We start from the raw sequence: 20,492 nt of genomic DNA on the forward strand, positions 1-20,492 counted from the left end.
ATGAAGGAACATGTAGCCCAGTGCAACATGTTCGTTAACAAATTTATTAGACCACCACCCAGTGTAAGGTGTTTGCCACCGCTGCCCTAAATTAAAATGATATTTTTAATGCTAAAATATAATTATTGTTGTTATCCATGAATTCTCAAATTTACTGTTTTACAAAAAGCAGAAAAAAATAGTAAAGCACATTATTATTTTTTGATTGAGATGCCAAATTACAGTTATTTACTTGCATTCCTGAACAGAAAAATTTGTTTTGTGGTTGCAAGAATGCAAGCTGCTATCAGGGCCAAAGGAGGTCATACAAAATATTAAGATTTTTGGTTAATATATGTGAATAAGGACTACTTAGTTGTTCCAGTTTGTTATTTGCCTAATAAATAACAATACAATTTTTAGTTTTAGTTTTTTAAGTTTTTGATAGATTTCTAAAATATTTGTGTTTTCTCATATTTATGACAGGTGGTCTAATAAATTTGTTAAGTGCTGTATATATACATATATATATGTATATATATGTATATACATATATATATGAATTACGTGGTTTGATTATGACGGAGACAGTAAGACATCTGATTTCATAAATATCCGGCTGTACATATCTGACCTTAATGATCAATGAATCTTCATTATTAGAACCCAGGTGTGAGGCAAAAATATTGCATTGCTCCTGGGTGCCTGGGCCTAGTTCAGAGGCTGTTATTTATCAGTAGCTCTGTATCAAAAAAGAGAGGGGCAACAATATTTCTTTGCCATACATTTGGCATATTTGCAGCTTTGGTTCAAGTTATTGTTCCATTAAGATGTTAAAGTTTAAATTAGGGTACACTATCATAAATAATTTTTTGAATTGCCATTGTGTTCCCGGATATCAGCAGTTAACACTTGGAGAGTGTTGTTATTACCGATAGGAACTAGGTTATAATTAACCAGAATTATCCTTTATGATTTAAAATCTACAGTATGGTTTACTGTGTATGCACAGTGATGTTATGTTTTGTCCTGGAGCCACAGCAGTTTGTTTTGGAAGATTTAAAATGCCTAAATAAAAACAAATCAATCAAAAATATAGTGGAATTTTGGCATGGAAATGATTCATTCAGTTATTAAAGACAAAAGACTAAATCATTGTTCTTTTAACATATGTTCTTCATTGAATTATGCCACAGTAAACTAATACATAAAGGGTAAACACACACAACAATGTGCATTGTATTTCACTGTGTTTCTTTGATTTGTTCTTATTTAGGCATTTCAACTCTTCCACAGTTGGTCAGTAAAAGATACAGGTAAAGTTTCCTCGTGTACCTGTTGTACTTGAGTGAGAGTAAGTGTGGTGGCCTGCAGCACAGTGCAGTGCAGCAAACCTGTCCTGCTTTCTCTTCTTTTGCCCCCAGATACTGGAAGACAGCTGGGTCATCTTGGACGATGAGAATTTCAACAAGTTCACCGAACTGCTGGGCTTCAGGGATGGACGGATCAAGCGTTCAGTGTTCCTGGCGAAGTATGAGGGTGAGTTAGAAGAACGGCAGCCAGAACATCTTGACCAGAGGCGTCAGCAATCCCATCAGTTCTGCGTGGAAGGGTTTTCAATGCTTAAATAGAGATTTTAAAAATCCCTTCCTACTCCCCACCAGGCTCCCGCCCCCCTCCACTCCATCTTGCCTTGCATCCAAACTCCTACCCCACCCACGGTGATCAAACATAAGCCCCCTGCTTCCTGTAAAATGATGTCTTTCTTAGCACATGAGCCATTGGAGAAATCATCCTGGATTATAAATAGAGTAAGAGTGAGCCTCTTCGTCTCTCATTAGCAGAGCAAAGAAGCACACTCGCACTCATTTCTGCTTGTTTGGGCTAATTGTGTGCTTTGGAAGCAGAAAACAGAGCAGCAGGGCATCGCTCTAATTTGTATCCTCTAAAAAAAAATAAAAAAAAATAGAAACACAGTAGAAAGAATAACAAAAAAGAGAAGAATCATTAAACAGAACCAGGACGTAAAGTTAGTCATGTTTGCAAGGCATACAAATGGAGTTTCCTAGATTTAGAATACAAGTATGCTTCTAATTAAATGTGAATTAGGTCAGGCAGTTAAATGCCCAGTGTGCTTTCCAGACATGAAGGGCATTCTGTGGAGCGTGGAAAAAGAACAAATAATTCACAAAATGGAACAAAAATTCCAATTTGTTGGGTATAATCCCTTCACAAAGGCTAGGAATTTAGGGGAACCACTTAATTGAGCGTCTGATTAAAAGGCCAAATATCATATTTAACCTCTCTTTTCGCCATGGTTTCTGTAGAGGCAACAGCCAGAGGCGGGCAGCAGGGCTCTGAGGGTCATGGTGATAAGGATGAGGTGGACCCCCTGCCAACTTGTGCTGAGCAATGCCTGGCTGCCATAAGGGCCAGGATCAAGATCGTCCATGGGGTAAGGAAGATGTTTGCAGGAAATCTTTCAGACCTGCTTACAAGCAGCAATGCATTCACCTGCTAGTTTAATCAAAAGAATGAGGATGTCTTAAAAAGAATGACTTGAATTGGCTGATCAACTCTGAACAAGACGCTCAGTGGCACAAAACTAGTAACACCTCATTAATGACTAATTACTTAATCACTGCCTTCCCTTTAAGTGGAACATCATACTGACTTTAGTACTTCATGGTTATGACAAGTAGCAACTGTGTGTTTACTTGGGAATTCACAATTAGTTCCTTAAAGGATTCTCAAAAAAACACACTCCGACTTGAGTCGCAATGCTTATCGGAATGCACAGATTTGATTGGCTGAGTAGCATCGCGTGAGATCGACAACGCATGCAATCGGTCTGTGAGTTTCCTGGGCTGCTAAACAAGTGCCGTAAAGGCTAGAAATGCTCCGTCCGAATTTGAGTGTCTGTTTTGGTAGTGGTGCGCTGCAGAGTAGTTACTGGATATAAGTAGTTCTATGAATATGTGTGTGTGCAGGATAACAAACATCCACTTAGCAGAGTGGCTACCCAAAAACCTAACTGTGAAAACACATCAAATGGTAAATGGTAAATGATCACTTATATAGCGCTTTTCAACCTTCACGGTTCCCAAAGCACTTTTACAGTTAAGTCTCACACATTCACACACCAATGGTGACCGAGCTGCCATGCAAGGTGCTGGTCTCCATTGGGAGCAACTTAGGGTTCAGTGTCTTGCTCAAGGACACTTCGACAACCCACAACCCGCTCTAACCAGCTTTACCTCCCTTGCAACAGTGCTAACCACTGCGCCACCATGCCGCCCATCATAACAATAAACGTCAATAAAACACATGTATAGTGAATGTTAACAGTAAACATGTGCTTAACTGTTACCCTTACACTATGCAAGCTAGATATGCCCAGTTATTTATTCTGCCGAGTTGCTTTGTTAGCTGGCAATTCTGCTGGTTGTGGAAGAGCCAGGCTGGGAAAAATTGAGGTTCCGTTTGAAATCCTTGCTGTGCAGTCCTTGTTGTGCAGTCCCGATGATCCAGATCGGAGATACCGGTTGCTCCGTCCTTCGTTCTCCTTACAGAGTTAGCGGCTCGGCTGTAACTGGCTTTGTTTCTCCCGTGTCTTGTAAAGTTAGGTAACTCAGCTTGTTGACAGGGATCTTAGGCTTAGGATCTTGTGTCACTGCCGTAAGAAAAGGAGTTCAGAGGGCCATCAGGTGAGCAGGAAGCGGTAAGAGAGGAAGAGAAGAGGAATAGGGAAGCTGAAGTTCTGTTGACCCCGCCAGGGACGTTATCCAGGGGAAGTCAGGAAACAGGAAGTGATTGGAGGAGAGGTGTGACTGTTTACTTTTCAATGTCCGGTCACAAAATTAATGAATTCCCCTTTGGTGTTCCAATGGTACCTACAACAATAATGACATACGATAGGGATATGTATCGATGTATAGAAAGCTATATGCAGCCACTGTGAAAGTTTAACAAAGAGACATTAACTTCCGGTGTGCTTGCTTTAGACAAGCAGCAATGGCAAGTACACAAGGTGGCAGAGGATACAGAGCATGCTACAATCAGATTCATGAGCTGCTCTTCTTCTGTCGCATTCTTACAGTGTAGGTGCTCAAGCCGTGTCTGCACCCCCCAGAGGACAATAGATGTGTTATTCTGAATGAAAATCTGGTAAATGGTCTCACGTATATAGTGCTTTTCAACCTTCACGGTTCCCAAAGTGCTTAACAGTTAAGGTCTCATTCACACATTCACACACCGATGGTGACCGAGCTGCCATGCAAGGTGCTGGTCTCCATCGGGAGCAACTTAAGGTTCAGTGTCTTGCTCAAGGACACGACAACATGAGTAACAACAGGTGTCACCACATCAACAAGGACTAAAAGCAATGTGCCAACAAAGGCAGGGACGAAGCCTGCTTGCAGGTACACATGAACGTAAACAATGCTGGATTTGAAATACTTTCCAAATGTTTTATGAGGAAGGAAATGCATTCACCACATTTGTTAGAGCTCAAGGATACACACAATGTGTTTTGGTGAGAAACACTCGCATAACGTTTGTTTATTTACAAGAAAACTCCGCAGGGCACCTTCAAGGATTATAACTTCATTTTCTCGGAATGTGAAAACTCAGGAAACACAGGAAATTAACTTTTAGGATCTACCAGCGTGTGGTCACAGTCACCACAGCACACACAGCTATTCAATCAATGACAGAATGTCTCTGTCCTGATAACCCAATCTCTTCCCATCAGGACAACCTGACAGCGTTCTGCCTGATGGACAGGAAGCGTAAAGGCGTGGTCGGCTGCCATAATTTCAAAAGGCTGTATGACAGCCTGGGAGTTTTCTGTAGGGAGGGAGAGTACCAGTGGCTGCTGGATCTGATCGGCCTGCATCCCGGAGGCAACCTAAACTACGCAGAATTTGTCGATGTTGTCAAAAATAATGGCAAACGCAAACAAGGGACACAAACAGCCAGTGTGTGAGTCTGAGATGGTGGTTTTTACTGATGTTTGGCCATTTTGAGGAGAGTTGGCTCTTTAGTGTGCTTCTGTGTTGGGTTTTCTCTCTTGCCTGACAGACAAGAGCAGCTCCATGAACTCCTGGCCTGTGAAGCACGCTACAAGTGGGCAGACATGTCGAAGGTCAGCAAAACCTAGAGAAAGTACACATCGAATTATTATATATTAATATTATTCTTTGCATGATGCAAAGATCTGTACCCATTCTTCTTTCTCATCAGATGCTGTGCCAATTTGACACTGACAGCCAGGGCTGGATCCATAAAAAGAGCTTGAGGGGATTCCTCTTCACCTATGCTCTTCCCACGAGTTTGACCAGCTTTGGTTGAGGTACGAGATACCCAGCTGAGGCAACACAATTACTACATCATGCAGTGAAGTGCTCTTCTCTGTGCCAGCCACAGCTTTTAACTTCATTTTGACAGGTATGACCCAGAGAGCCGTGGCTGTGTCGCGGTTTGTGACTTCCTGGAAAAGCTGGGGTTTTATCATGACGGGGAACTCAGGCCTCTGAGCCAGAAGCTGAACCAAACTGTTGCCAAACAGGACCCTGACAGACCGGTTTCCTCTGATGCTGCCTCACTGGAGTGTATAGAGTAAGTGAAGAAGGGTACGTTGTACAATTTTACATTGCCACTTCTCCAGGTCAGTAGCCCAGATGTCCCTCTCCTTAGCCACACTCTCCAGCTCTTCCTGGGGGATCCTGAAGCTTTCCCAGGCCAGATGGGATATGTATTTCTTCCAGCATGCTCTGGGTCTGCCCCTCGGTCTCTCCCCACCGTTGCATGTGCCTGGAATACCTCAACTGACTCCCTTCAACAAAAACTGACTTTTGAAATAAAGATGTTATGAATTGTGAAATACAATTTCACAATAATGCGTTTTAATAACTTTTCAATGATTTCACAAATTGTTGGTTCTTTCATATATGTTACACAATTGATTATTTATTTCATAATGTCTTTTTTATTCTTTTAATTTATTGAACACTTCCATACATTAGAGGTCTCAGATTCGTTTTAGATTATTCAACCCACAGGCCAGATATTTCTTAAATAGCCTAACAACAAAAAGAAATTAAACAAACTCAAACTAAAATTTATGTCAATTAACAAAAAAAAACGTGATTAAGCTTGATATAAAAAAAAGTGGTGATTTATACGTTTTGGACCTGAAACACAGAAGATTTAATATAGTTAAACATAATACATGCAGCCATCGAAGCAAATAAAAAAACATTTCAGCATTTCAGTGATTCTAAACGTTTAAACTTTAATTTGCTCAATTCACTTTTAAACTAAATGAGGTCCATAACAGGCATAATACACACATAATACACAATACACACAGTTTGTATAGTTTCCTTAATGACCCAGGCAGGATATATGCCCTAACTGAACCACAAAGAATATATTTATTGATTGATATTTACAGATTTTGTTTCTGAACGTACTTTGCTCTGGATCCCAGAGTGTCAATACATTTCATTTCTACATATGCTGTTATTTTACTCTCTTAAATTAGCTTCTTACCCCAGGGGGTGGGGATAAACAAACATTTAAGCCCTGTGCAGAAACATTTTGCACATGCTGTGATTATTACTGAGCCATTATTAAAATATGCCATGCAACAGGGTTTAGTAATTTCCGCAACTTTGTGGAAGCTTTACAATAGGTATGGCCAGAAAACAAAAAAAGAAAAACATTTTTGTTTAACAGTTGTTTGACTTGAGGAGAGGGCTTTTCAGAATGTTTGTTTTCTCATATTTGTTTTCTGGTGAAATATTTGTACTTCTGAACAGACATACTTCACTGATAACGGCTATAAAAGCCAAGCAGCGCAAGTTTGATGGTCATATCATGAGCTCTTGTTGGTCTGTCCATAGGCAGACTCTGCAGGAGAACTATGAGGGGTTGAGGGACTGCCTGACTCACCTGGAAACGAAGGGAGATGGTACAGTGACAGTGAAGGAGCTGCTGAGCCTGTTGCACACCTACAGCTGCTCCATCCAGAGAGAGCAGCTTGTAAATCACCTGCGCAGGTCAACTCCACCTTTTACATTCTGTGTAGAGACATATCAAACACAATCGGACCAAAGACCACAATGAGAGAAATACACTAGGGCCTGTGAATTCATTCTTATGTAGATTATCATTTGAAACTGGGCTATGCAAACATTTTAAGAATGTAGTTGTATATTTTCTGTGGTATGGGTAATGAGGTGCTTCAGACTGTTAATATTTGGTAATATTTGCTCTTTGAGCTGTCCCTCATGTGGCAGCTTGTGCGGTTTTAAGTAAGCAAACAAATAATCTATGATTTGAATGATATAGGCAGGAGACAATGTCCCCTAGAGACCTTAAAATACATTAAAAAAACATTCTCAAAAGTCAAATGTATACAATGTAAACTCAGTGTGCTTCACACACAACAAAGAAAACATGGTTACATATTTAAATACGTAAAGAAAATCAATAAAAATCATTCATCCCCTGCACACCCATCAACATAAACATACTTACCCACACATACCCCAGATTTACCTCTTATCATATTCATTCACAAAACATTCTCAGATCTGTTTGGCAGCTCTTTTGCGCAACAGGAACTTAATGACCCATAACCTGGAGCTGTCCGTAATGTGAATTTGTAAGAACCCACAAGGTGTTGGTTCCAGGTTTTCACTGTGTTTGACAAGCCAAAACGTTTCAGATATACATTGTAGAAAAGGATCATCATCATTTTCATGCTCTGTTTTGGTTGTCCCCAGTTGTGGGACAGACAACAATGGAAAACGTGACACTACTATTGACTTTCTTTCATGTTGACATTTGATGACTTTTATACTAAGTTGATAGAAGAGCCCCACCCACAGTAGGAGGTGAACAGAATGGAGCGAAAAGGGAGTACACAAAACTTTTTTTTCTTCAAGAGGATCGGAGGAGATCGATAGACAGACAGAACCACTTAGTTCGGTTTCTTACCAACTACTCCAATTCCATTTACCCCCAACTCCAGAAGCGTCTGTCTGCAGGATGAATGGTTTGGAAAAGTCTGGGCTGTCGACAACTGAGTCACTGCAGATTGCCTCTTTGAGGTTTTTGAAGGCTCTCTCACACTCCTCCATCCGGCAAACCTTGTTGGGAGCCGACATCCTTGTCAGGTGTGTCAAGACAGCAGATTGCTCAAACAAATGTGGTATGAACTTCTTGTACCATCCTATTAGTGCCATGAAAGCTTGGACCCTCTTCTTTGTTGTAGGGACAGGATAAGCCCGGATGGCTGCGACTTTGCCCACCTGTGGTGGATTATTGTGAATGCTTTGATTAATTTTTCCTTTTCACAGGTAGCACCAAGGCATTTTCCAATGTGCTCCAGGCTCTGTGGATTTTTGGGTGTGTTTGTGACTTTTTCTCTCCCCCTGACCCACCGGACCATCACCCTCTCTGTGTCCATGGACATCCTGATTTATACATTAAGCACTGAATGGCAGTCACTGAACTAACATCTGCAGGGAGAGTGCGTATTTTCTGAGAAATGTGTTCAGACCAATGGTCGAGAAAACGGGCTGCAGCACAAATGGGCCAGTGAGACATTTTTCGAACAATTGGGGTTTCCGAATAATGAGCCGTCGGAACAATAGGCAGTCCCCTGTTTTGCAGGTATTTGGGCATAAACCAAAAGAAAATTCAAATTGATTTTTCAATATGATTTGAAAAGTCAGGGGATCACCAGTTAGTACAGCATATTTTGCGGAAACATTGAATATCTGTACCAAACTTCCTGACAATCCATCCAAGTGCCAAGGCATTTGAGTAAAAGTCAGGTAAAGTGTGGAACCAACTTCTCTGTGTTTCAATTCCTCCCTCTTTTCTCTTTAGGCTCAAGGTTTCCATAGATGATAACTGCAAGAGGCTAGCTTACATGGATTTCCTGTCTGCGTTTGACTGTAAAGCAGAGAAGTGTGAACCTCCTCCTGTTTCCCCTGATGCTGTGCGTCAGATAGAGTCTTTGTACAGCCTCAGTCCAGGTGTGGCCCTGGCTAGGATGCGAGAACTAGTTTCTGCCTCAGCACCTCATCTGTATAAGGTGAGGCTTACAACCAGATGCTTTGTTTCTCTGTCATCCATTTCTCTTTCAGCTGATCACCTTTCTGTGGCTCTTTCTGTCTTCCAGGCATTCTTGGCCTTTGACCGGAGCGGCATAGGGATGGTCAAAGCTCTGGAATTTCGTCAGGTGCTGGAGAATTTTTGTGCCCACCTATCAGACAAACAGTACAGATACATGTTGACCAAACTGGAGCTGGACTGTGAGAACTGCACTGTTAACTGGAAGGATTTCCTCAACAAGTTTCAATCACAGAGCCCACTGGTAAGAGAAGCAGTTTCCAAAGATATTTAAAGGGGACCTATTGTGCTTTTCCTTATTTTCTGTCATATCTATAATGTTACAGTGTTGGATATTCATATTAAACGTTGCCAAAGTTGCTAAATAATGAGGTGAACGTATATAAGAGTAATCCTTATGAGCCAAAAGCTCAGGCTTCAGACTGCTCTGAACGCTCCGTTTTCAACAGTTTTTTCTACCTTTTCCTCATATGGTCATCTGCTTCAGGCACAGCAGTGACAGCACTGAAAATAAAAGAAATGTAAAAAAGTAGAGGGACGTGCTCATCCACCCACTCAGTCTGTCTGAGTTATTCAGCTGCTCTGCTCAGGATTACTCTTCAGGTTTTGTCTCGCAGAAAATTCTTTTTCTGTTGTGAAGGAGAGTTGGTTCGTTTCTTGATGGACAGATGGCTTCACTTGTTGCTAAAGTAATTGCTAACTACTGCTAACTGTAGCTGCCGTGAGCTAGTTAGCTGTGCATCTAGCGGTGCTCTTTGCCATAGATATATATCTATATCTCTGCTCTTAGCTAGCTGACTCTAACCATCTGACTCACAGAGCCCGGGCCTGAAAACCCGCTCCTCCTGATGGTCCAACGCACCTGTGCTGGCAGTGTAAACACCAACATCATGCAAAGCTACTCTAGTGATGTCCCTGAATAAAAATAAAAAATAGGTCCCCTTTGGAGGAATAGTTCAACATTTTGGAGATATACATTTGTGCTGTTTTGCCAATGAGAAGATTGATATTAATATCATGTCTGTGGGTTAAGTACAAAGATGAGGGCAGGATGGAGTTACCCTAGCTAGAAAACAGTGGCTCTGTCCAAAGTGAAATATCAGCCTACCAACAACTTTAAAGTGACCATTTTGTAATTTTGGGGAGCTACATGCCGGAACAATTCCTCGGCGTAAAGCAGCTTATGGAGTGTGTGATTTGATATGGCCTAATCAGACCACAGGTGGGCAGAGTCAAAGCCATCAAGGCAAGAGGGTCCAAGCTTTCATGGGATGGTACAGGAAGTTCATACCACATTTGTCTGAGCGATCTGCTGTCTTGACACACCTAACAAGGGTGTTGGCTCCCAACAAGGTTTGCCAGACGGAGGAGTGTGAGAGAGCCTTCAAAGGCCTCGAAGAGGCAATCTGCAGTGAGTCAGTTCCAGTTCCAGCGCATAATTCCCCCTTTTTACATTTCTCTCTCTTTTCAGGGAGAATAAATGAGACAAGTGTTAATTAGTGAGCTTTAGAGGTGTTGGTAGGTGTATTTCTAGCCAGCAGTGTGGCTCTAGGGATGGCAGTATTGGTTGGTTCACCACATATTTTAACAACTACTTGATGGATTGTCATATAAAAGTTTGCACATTCATGTTCCCCTAAGGATGAATTGTAATGACTTTGGTAATCCCGTTACTTTTGATCTAGCACCATCTTCAGGCCAACATTTCTATTTGTCCAGTACTTTGGTTTATGATCAAATACCTGCAAAACTGCATTCTCATCAGCCTAAGCTGTACTTTGTGTTTACACTAAATAGCCAATGTTAGCATGCTAATATGGTGAATATGGTCACCATTATACTTGCTTAGCATCTACATTTTAGGATTGTCATTGTGAACATGTTAGCCTAAGTACAATCTCACAAAGCCGCTAGCGAGGTTATAGACTCTTAGCCTTGTTATGTTAAGCTAGGCTAACCACATCCTGACTCCAGCTCTGTACTCAACACACAGACATGAGATTGATACCTATCTTTTCATCTCACTCTCAGAAAGCAAGCGGATAAGTGTATTGCCCTAAAATGTTGAACCATTCTTTTAGTTCCTTGTCATCCCTCCCTGTATGCCCCATATAGAGCATGTTGGTCTTGTATGCTTCTTTTCATAATGCTGTAGATATCAGCAGAGAGGTGCGTGAGTTGGACCTGGGAGAAGGGGACTAAAACCAGATCCCCTATCCAGACCAAGACCACTGAAATCACAGAGCATCTGCAGCAGATCCATTAAGTTGTCTCAAGTCACTTGTATGAAATCACCTCAAGAGCTGATGGATCTGGACCCCAACAGCACTGCAATCTCTAAAGAGCAGTTCAGAAAGCTTTGTGATTACCTGAGACTCACAAATGATCAGGTAAAGCCAGGAAAAGTGTTTACTACTGCTTATAATGCAATATAATTCAGAGAATTCAAAGAGGAGACATTCAAGAATAAAGCACATTTCCAACAACTCTCCCAGTGCTTTCAAGCTGAAACAACACACACTGGCATCAGTCCATGGTTACAAATGAGAAGATGAATCTGAATTTTGTTTTTTTTCCCCCAGTTCCATTCTTTTTAGTCTGATCTGTTTTCTTTAATTATTCTAATCAAAATCTAATTTATCTTTGCTGATAATTATTGACTGCGCGAGATAGTTAGTCATCTGAAAAGCCAATTTACGTGCTGTGTGTAACTCTCTTTGGGGTATTAGTCCCCCCAGTGCGGATGATTATTATGTGTGTGTTTCCTTTTGCTTCACAGTTTGAGTGTGTGTGGAGTCAGATGCCTGTGAATGAGCAGAAGAAGCTGCCGTACAGAGAGTTTCTGTGGCACTTTGGTGCTATGGGTCTGACCTCCCACACAGAAGCAGGGGGTCCCACCAACAACGTCCCACTGCCTTCCCTTGAGCTCCGAGAAGCAGTCTCAGCAACAAAATCTCGTTGCCCAAAGACTGTAGGTGCCATTCTGCAACGTACCGAGGTACAGCCCTTGACAGGATAGACTTGAATGCTGCAGTATGATCTGTGATGCATGAAGACACCAGCTGCTTCACAAAGCCAGACAAGCTCAGTTCGTTGCTACGAGAAGTCTGGAAACTACACTTTGAGCACAGAAAAAGATTTGTTGCAAAAACATAAATTATATTTTGTAGAGTACCTTGGTTCTGTGTACCTTGGTGCACAATAATGACCTCTCTCACTCAGTTTTACTTGTTGGATCCCTGTCAAATGTCCTGCTACTTTCATGTATTTCTTATCACGCTGGTGTTTGTTCAAGTGTTCATTTTTCTGATAAGTTTGGTTTTAAATGAGTTATTTGATGCCATAAAAAGGGGGTGAGGCGTCAAGATTGACAGCTGTGATTGACTATGGTTGGGTCAGACGGGTGTATGGACGGGACATTGGGACATCCACCGCCCGAGCAATACTGCGCAAACTCCAAGTGACGTCACCAGCGCGAAATGGCAGCGGCCGTATATATATATATTTTGGCTTCATTTTTGCACAGTGGGAGGAAGTGGAGATGTGTCGTCCATCTTTATATATAGTCTGTTTGGGGCGAATAAACACAGACTACAAAAACACTCCGGCAGTCAAATTTGTGTAAATAACAAAAACTTTATGATCCAGCAACTATGTAGCCTTTGTCTCACCTTACATTTCTTCAGAAACTTATTTTGTAAAAGAGTTTATATTTTTGGAGATATTTGACATTTGGCAGTGTCTTTTTCAAACATGGTGTGAAAGTGCATTGGAAGCAAGTGGAATTATCTCATGAATCGAATGAACGTCTCACTCCTGACCTCCCCTCATTCCTCTCCCAATCTGGCCCCCAGTGCACCTCCAGGCGTCCCGCCTCAGTGGGGAGGCCGGGAACAGGAAACCCGCCGGGCAGCATGGAGAGGCGGCTGCGTGGGGCGGTGCAGCGCTGCTGGAAGGAGATCCAAAGGAACTGTACCAAGGAAGATCCCCAACAAGAGGGACACATCAGCACTACCTCCTTCCTGGGTGAGCAGCAAACCACAGACAATCATATATGACACTTATGACACCATTCCTTCTTCCTGCTGTATGCTAATGATAATGACTGAATGTGTGTTACAGAGATCCTCCAGTCTCTCAGCATCGAAATGACTCGGGAGCAGTTTCAGCATCTGGCTGTGAAGTTTGACATCATGAATAATGGCTGTGTTTCATATCACAACTTCCTTCGTCACTTCCTCCTGAACTTAAAACCAGCAGAGGCCAAGAGGGCATTTGATCGACTTAAACTCCCTCTTCCTATTACATCGGTAATGTTATTCTGCAATTTAGTGTCTACATGAAATACGCTCTTGTGAGATAATAAGTGTGTCCCAAATCCATCTTACATTTTTGAACAGACATCATATTTAGCTGTGACTTTGGAAAAATTATTATTTGAAATGATTCTGCTGCATACAGATCTGTTTTGTGAACCACATGTACATTTAGACATTTATTTTATGATGGGACCCCCTGTTTGTGCATACACAATCATTGACAATCATTGTTTCTCTCTAAATACAGCCAATGAAATCATTTCATTTTAATCTCAATGTGCTTTTTTTTTCACAGAACACATTTTGATATCTGACAGTAGAAAAAGCACAGGTGTGAATAATGAGATGAATGATGGCTGAATTTCGATTTTCACCTTTTTGGGGTATCACTGTCATGCTTGTCATGGCTTACTAGAACAGAGCTGTGGTTAATGTTAGTAGTTACACCTGATTTTTTTTTTGTTTTTTTTTTACTACTGTGACAAGTCAAAATGTCTGCTTGGGAAAAAGGCCAATTACATAAAGCAGTGGTTGTTGTGACCCAACACAAAAAGTCCCCATCACCACCGTTATGTTAGATGCTAAATGCTGGGGTCTTCATTCTTCGATATTATGGAGGTTTTTTGGCCTCCTCAAATGTTCTCCTCTACTCTGTTTACATGGCACAATACTGTCCGCGACTGAGTAATCAAATGACTTAGGATGTGTTACTTTTCCCTCATGCATCCTTGTGTACACAGTCATCACAGTTGGAGTTTAGTGAAATTGGGACACAGGGTATGTACTTTCAGCTACACATACCCATGCTGAGCAGCACATTAGCACATTTCAAATTAACTCCGTAGTCTCTCTCCTTTGCTCTGTTTAAGGTCTGATCTATTGTGGTTTTATTGGCTGCAAGTTTAAATTAGGTTACAGTACAGTAACAGTGTGTGTGTGTGTGTGTGTGTGTGAGTGGGGGGGGCTCTGGAATGTGAGGGGGCGGAGATAGGCGACGGGTTGCCAGATTGTGTAAACTCAGCAGGGACCTCCCACCCTCAGGCTCTCGACTATCGCCTCCCATGACAAGCAAATTGGGCAAGTTTGGTGATTTGCAGTGCTTTTTTTGGCATGGGGAGGTGTATACGAAGCTTTGAACAATGACACACGGGTGGGCACGTTCTAAAAGGACCCCCACAGAGCAACTAAGCCTAGCCCCAAGCTTCGGCGGAGCGTGTGGGTGAGGGCCTAATCTGGCAACCCACGAGCTGCAACCTTCCAAACCAACTTTGGAATCACAAAAACCTGCATTGTCTCAACCAAACCCACCATCTGTGTAAAATTGCAGAGACCCCCTGCATCTTATCTGATGCGATGGTGTGTCCGTACACAAGTTTGCAGACAAAACCTCTTTATCTGATCACAGAACAACAAAAAAAACAAAAAACACTTTGAGTCTCAGCTTGTGAAGAAGTGAAATATTAACGATAACGTGGGGGCTCTCACCTTTGTTTGTTGTTGTTGACGTCTTCCTGTTTGGGCCTCGTGCTCTGATGGGATGCTGCATGGTCTGGTCCGATTCAGACGAGCCAGGGTGTTCTGAGCAAAGAGTGCGTGGAGGTCATGCTGAGGATCTATGATGTGGTTCGCCCCTCCTGGACCGCCATCAGACGCTGCTTCCTAACATCTGACCGCACCCGCACAGGAATTGTCTCTGTGCAGGACTTCAGGAAGGTGAGGGCAGCTACAGCACGCCACCACGCCGACCTCCACCTGCTCTGCTGCATCAGAGCCGTGTCAAACACTCAAAGATTAACTGGTTCTTTATGAATTATTGATGCGACAGTTTGAGCTCCACTTGTGTCTCGTCTATCAAAATGTCTGAAGGAGAATGATGGAGTGTGACTAGTAATCCTTGACGCTCAAGCTTGCAAAGCCACACACACACACACACACACACACACACCTGTTCACTTGACAGCCAATCAGTAATTTTAATTGTTCGATTAAGCTGAAGGTTGAAACAAGACCATGCTGACATTTTGGCCCAGGAGAACAGCAGCAGACACTGTTCTGTTCTGTTTTATTGTCCCTGCCATTTACCTGCTGTACAATTGGCTGAAGACAAGGCTCCCTGAGCTAATCAATAGAAACAATTAGCAGCCTGGGTAGGTATGACATCTCCTAACCCCCCCGGCTAATACACTAGGACACACATAAACGTGCACACATATGCGCCCCAACTTTTGCTGCTGTTGCCCTGCAGGTGCTGCGCCATTTCAGCGTGAATCTGTCGGAGGAGGAGTTCTTCCACCTCAGCCCTTATTTTGACGCCAACAGCACGGGGAAGATCAGCTACAACAACTTCCTCTGGCCGTTTCTTCACTGACCTTCATTCAGATGCCTTCATCGTGGCTGAGTTACCAACTGGGCAACAGGCCCAAAGCCCCATGCACTCAGGGGCTCCAGGTTTAGTGTTTGGCCATCACTTTGTGATCATTTGATTAATTGCAAATTTGTTTTGAAATGTACGTTATAAAAAGTAAACTATAACATGAAATGGTGGACTCTGCATTTTTACTGTTTGAAATCCGCAAACTTAATTCTGTATGACATTAAATATTCATTACTAACAGCCCAGAGTCCTTTGGAATTACGGCCCACGCAGGAAATTCAACACCTCAGATTTACTTTCGATGCCAACACTCAAATGCAGAAAGTAGCGTTCCCTACAAATAACGGGGTGTAAGGTAAGGTTGTGGATGTCGGGGTGGCGAATATCTGTGTAGCACATCTGACTTCACAGACCTGCAATAATCCACGCTGACCTTAACCATAGTGTAGTTGCAATGTGCATATATGTAGAAAGCGAGCAATTTTAAGAACTTTGGCATTTTGTCACTGGATGTAATTGCGGTTTTGCATCATTCCATATCGATGTTTGGGTCTGGTGAAAGAGTCGCTCTGCTGCCAGTCCTCTTGTTTTTGGCAATGTTATTATTATTATTATAACTTGGTTATTCTCTTGGTAGATGCAGTGCAGTGCAATTTTAGAACTGTGTCTCAAAAACTGAATTTTTGACAGCATTTTCTAGTGAATTCCATCCTCATGTAAAGTATTGCAGTCAGTGGAAATAGAGCATCTTTAAACATCAGTCTTTGTGATACAATCTTTGTAAAAGTACAGACATCCCTTTGTTGTCTAGATGAAGTACACACAGTCTCAAAATTTTGTCTTTTTTTTTTTCTTTTGTCTGAATTTTTGACACTAGTTTGAAATCTGCCTTTACATGCAACCCTGATCATAGTGTCATAGTCATGGTGCGAAGCCATCTTAGGTTTCTCACCTGGCAAGTCCCGGGTGATGCAGAATGAATATCTTATACTTACTCAGGCATTGTGCTGTGTGGATTAGAGACACATGACTTCAAGGTTTTAATGATAATGTTGGTCTGGATGGTTCTGCTGATGGGTGCTCCTGCATTTCTCATTTGTCACACAGTGACAGTGAGTGTTTGTGTAGGGCGCCGTCACTCATGGTGAGAGGGCGATCGAGACAATATGTGCCTTTTAAATAGAGACGATCTTGTTCTTGCTGACCTGCAGTTTAACTTCGTACCTTGCCGCGGTGGCATAGAAGTTTTTTTTTTTACATTGATAAAAGAAATATGCGGAGTTGTTTTTTCTGCAAGTCAACTTACAACAACCTGTACACGTGTTGCCATTTTTCTGTTGCTATTTTCCCTGAATGTAGCTGTCCCCATTCTTATTCCCGCCTTTTAAACTCTGATTGATCACTTGGCTCAAAGCCAGATCTATCAGAATCAGAATCAGAAATACTTCATTGATCCCCAGGGGGAAATTATACAGTACCAGGGCTCCCATTCAAGAGTAGAAAGTAGCATAAATTTAGAAATGAGAGTATGTACAAAAATAACAAATAAAAAAAAATACACATTTACAATATTTAAGTGAAAATAATATATATATACAATAACAATGTATATGTATGTATATATATATGTATGTATTGCACTGTTTAAAAGAATAAATAATGAGGTAGTATATGGCAGGTCTGTGTTTGAACTGCCTAACAATTCTGCCAGCTTGTAGAGAGGCCTGTATCAAGGACTACTTTCAATACCTTTAAACATCAGTTAGTATTATGCTTACACGGTGTATATTCTTTAATGATACATTTGTATGTGGAATAGCTCATTTTTTCCCCTGGGTCCCCTTTGTGGGTTAATCTGGCCCTGGCAGCAAGATTCAAGAATTAAAAATCTGCCACTGATACAACAAATAGTTTCATCAAGGGACTTGAAAAAATAAATATTAACAAGGAGAGATTGAGTCCCTGTGTTGCCTGACTATTTGACATTGATTTGTGTTCCACAGCCAATCAAATAAAGGGCCATTTTAATGATGCAGATGACAGGAAGCACTGCTTGCATCTTTTGTTCAGATGGGAAGTGTGAAGTGAGATGGATGACAAGGAGATAGAGGGGATGTCTGTCATTCGTTCATTCAGATCTACAGTAGCACTCGCAGAGGAGCTGGGAATCATTATCTGAGGAAGCTAAGAGAAGGACGAGCAGATGGAAATGAACAAGGGATGATCAGACCTGAGAAAAAGAACACAGTATTGTGGTTGGAGAGGCAGAGTGAGAAAAAAAGAGGGAGGGAGGGAGGGAGCTGGAGGAAGACAAAAGTATATGAAAGCTAGTTGTATTAATGGCAAAGTAAAAAGCTGTCTCCGAATAAATTACCCGGTCTCCCCTGGGATTACTAATGTAATTATTTGAACGAGGGTTCTCATTAGAATGTGCAGAGGTGCGGAAGACCTGCGGAACAAAATGGGAGACAGAGACGGAGCGGCGAGGGTTTAGCTACTGAAATTAACTTGCTGCTCTGGGGCTCTATAATTGATACGAGACACAGATACCTTTGATTGGAACCAAAGGGAAGAACCAAGACGAGAAAAGTTTCCTCACCACCTCTAATTTTTTTTCTCCTCTGGAGCAAGAAATAAAGGAGAGGAGAGACAAAAGGGAAATAAGCAAGCATGATCCACCTTTCACAGATAAGGTTTTATTCAATCGGTGAATATTCTCTCAGAACCAGCACAATGCTTATGGTTTTAAGAAAGAAAGGTACTTTACATTTTTAGAATTGTCTCCTGGAGCAACACAGTAACATTTTGCAGCTGTTGGATCTTCATTTTCTTGTTTTACAGTTTTAAAAAAATTGTAAAAGTCCCCAACAACGATAGCAAAATACAATACCATATGAACACTTTCATTCCAAAATGCTATAATTCCATTTAAAAAAAAGGACCTGAAGTTAATAAGCATCCAGTGTGAAATATAGAGGACCCAGCCAGAAAAAAATGTTACCAACAACCCTTTATAAAGTACCACCACAATCTGCCTTCAATTTGCAGCTGTCAGTCATTCTGCCTGTGTGGGCGTCCCTTTTTTCAAACAGTAAATATCTCATTTTGGAACAAAACTCTTCATATGCAGATTGTCTGAGTAGCAGAAGTCATTAACTCCTTTAAGCATGCCTCAAGAAATAGTACAGCACTTTTTTTTTTCTTGGAGAAAACAGGAAACACATAACAGCTACTGAAGCAGAAGAGCATCAAAGTGAGACATTTAAATGAGGACTGGAACTGGAGAGTCGGACCAGATGAAAGTTCCTCCCATCTTTTGGTTTTTAGTAGTTCCCTTTATTCCTTTTTTGAAACATTTCCCTTCATAGACTTTTATTTAGTTTGTGTTTTAATTCAAACTATAACACAACTATTACTGCCAACCCGGATCTAAAGTCTCCCCCACTACATACCTAAAATCCTGGTTCTTTGGAGAGGATTGCAATGATACATTGTGTTCTCACTTAGTAAAGCAGGGACTTGCTGCAGAGAAAATGGTGCAACTGATTGTTTCTTATGAACAATGAAGGTGTTGAGCAGGGATCCTTTTTTTTTTTACCTGCTTGACAAAATAAACTTCAATATACCATAAATTATCTCAGCTGAAAGGACATAAACTCTCCCTCTCCTTGTACGCTTTTAATGTGAAACATCTGCAGGAAGTATATTAGCTTTACAGCTAAGCTTTATATTTTTACCTTTGTTTGTGCTAGCCACACACTGCTAAGATCCTGTTTGATAAGATGAAAAACCTGGGCATTATCAGCCTCGAACTGTAAACCCTTTGACTCACTTTGTGGAGCTATTTTGTTATGCCCCCAAGGCTAACAAAGAATATCTCTTCAGCGCTGTAGTATAGTAGAGCATGGTTTGGACCTGCTCTACATGTAAAATGTCATGAGATAACTTTTGTTGTGATTCGGCGCTATGTAAATAAAACTGAATTGACACATTTAATTATTCACCAATTTGCCACATACCACATTTAGAAAAGGGCTGCAAATACATATATGAAATAAACAAATGGAGTTTTTTTTATGTTCAGTATCCATCAGTGGAGTTATTTCAGTTCCCTCCTGATTGCATATAATTGGAAATATTGACTGTCCACAAAGGCTTGTCACGATCATCGAGGTGGTACAATATCTTGAGAAAGAAACCTGTCAGACCAGCATCTTCTCTGTGTTCAAGGACTTCCAAATGTACACGTGTGTACACAGTACATGTGTGTGCTGTTCCATTGGTAAATATGATTTTGTTCATTTACCTGTGTTTTATTAAGCTGCAGTGCCTATACTCTCTACACCCAGCGCACCGTACCTTAAGCCTAACCTTAGTTCTAAACCTAATCCTAACCCTAAATGTACCCCTTGAAGAAGTGGGGATCAGCCGACATCAGCACAACACGTGCAGCGATTCTGCTGCTCTTTCCTCTTTTGCCCATTTGGACACATGAAGACATCAGCCGGCGCGATGAATGCTGATGTGCTGAAGAGAGAAGCGGGAGCAAACTGCAGCCCCGGGGAGCGTTCTAGCGTCATGTTGGGGAGCAGGGAGATCAAAGTGTGACGTGGTCTCGTTATGCTAAGCACATTCAGACTCAGAATGAGAGAAAGACCTTATTCAGAAAA

This window comes from Enoplosus armatus, chromosome 22 (genome assembly GCF_043641665.1).
Source record: "Enoplosus armatus isolate fEnoArm2 chromosome 22, fEnoArm2.hap1, whole genome shotgun sequence".
Lineage (NCBI taxonomy): Eukaryota > Metazoa > Chordata > Actinopteri > Centrarchiformes > Enoplosidae > Enoplosus > Enoplosus armatus.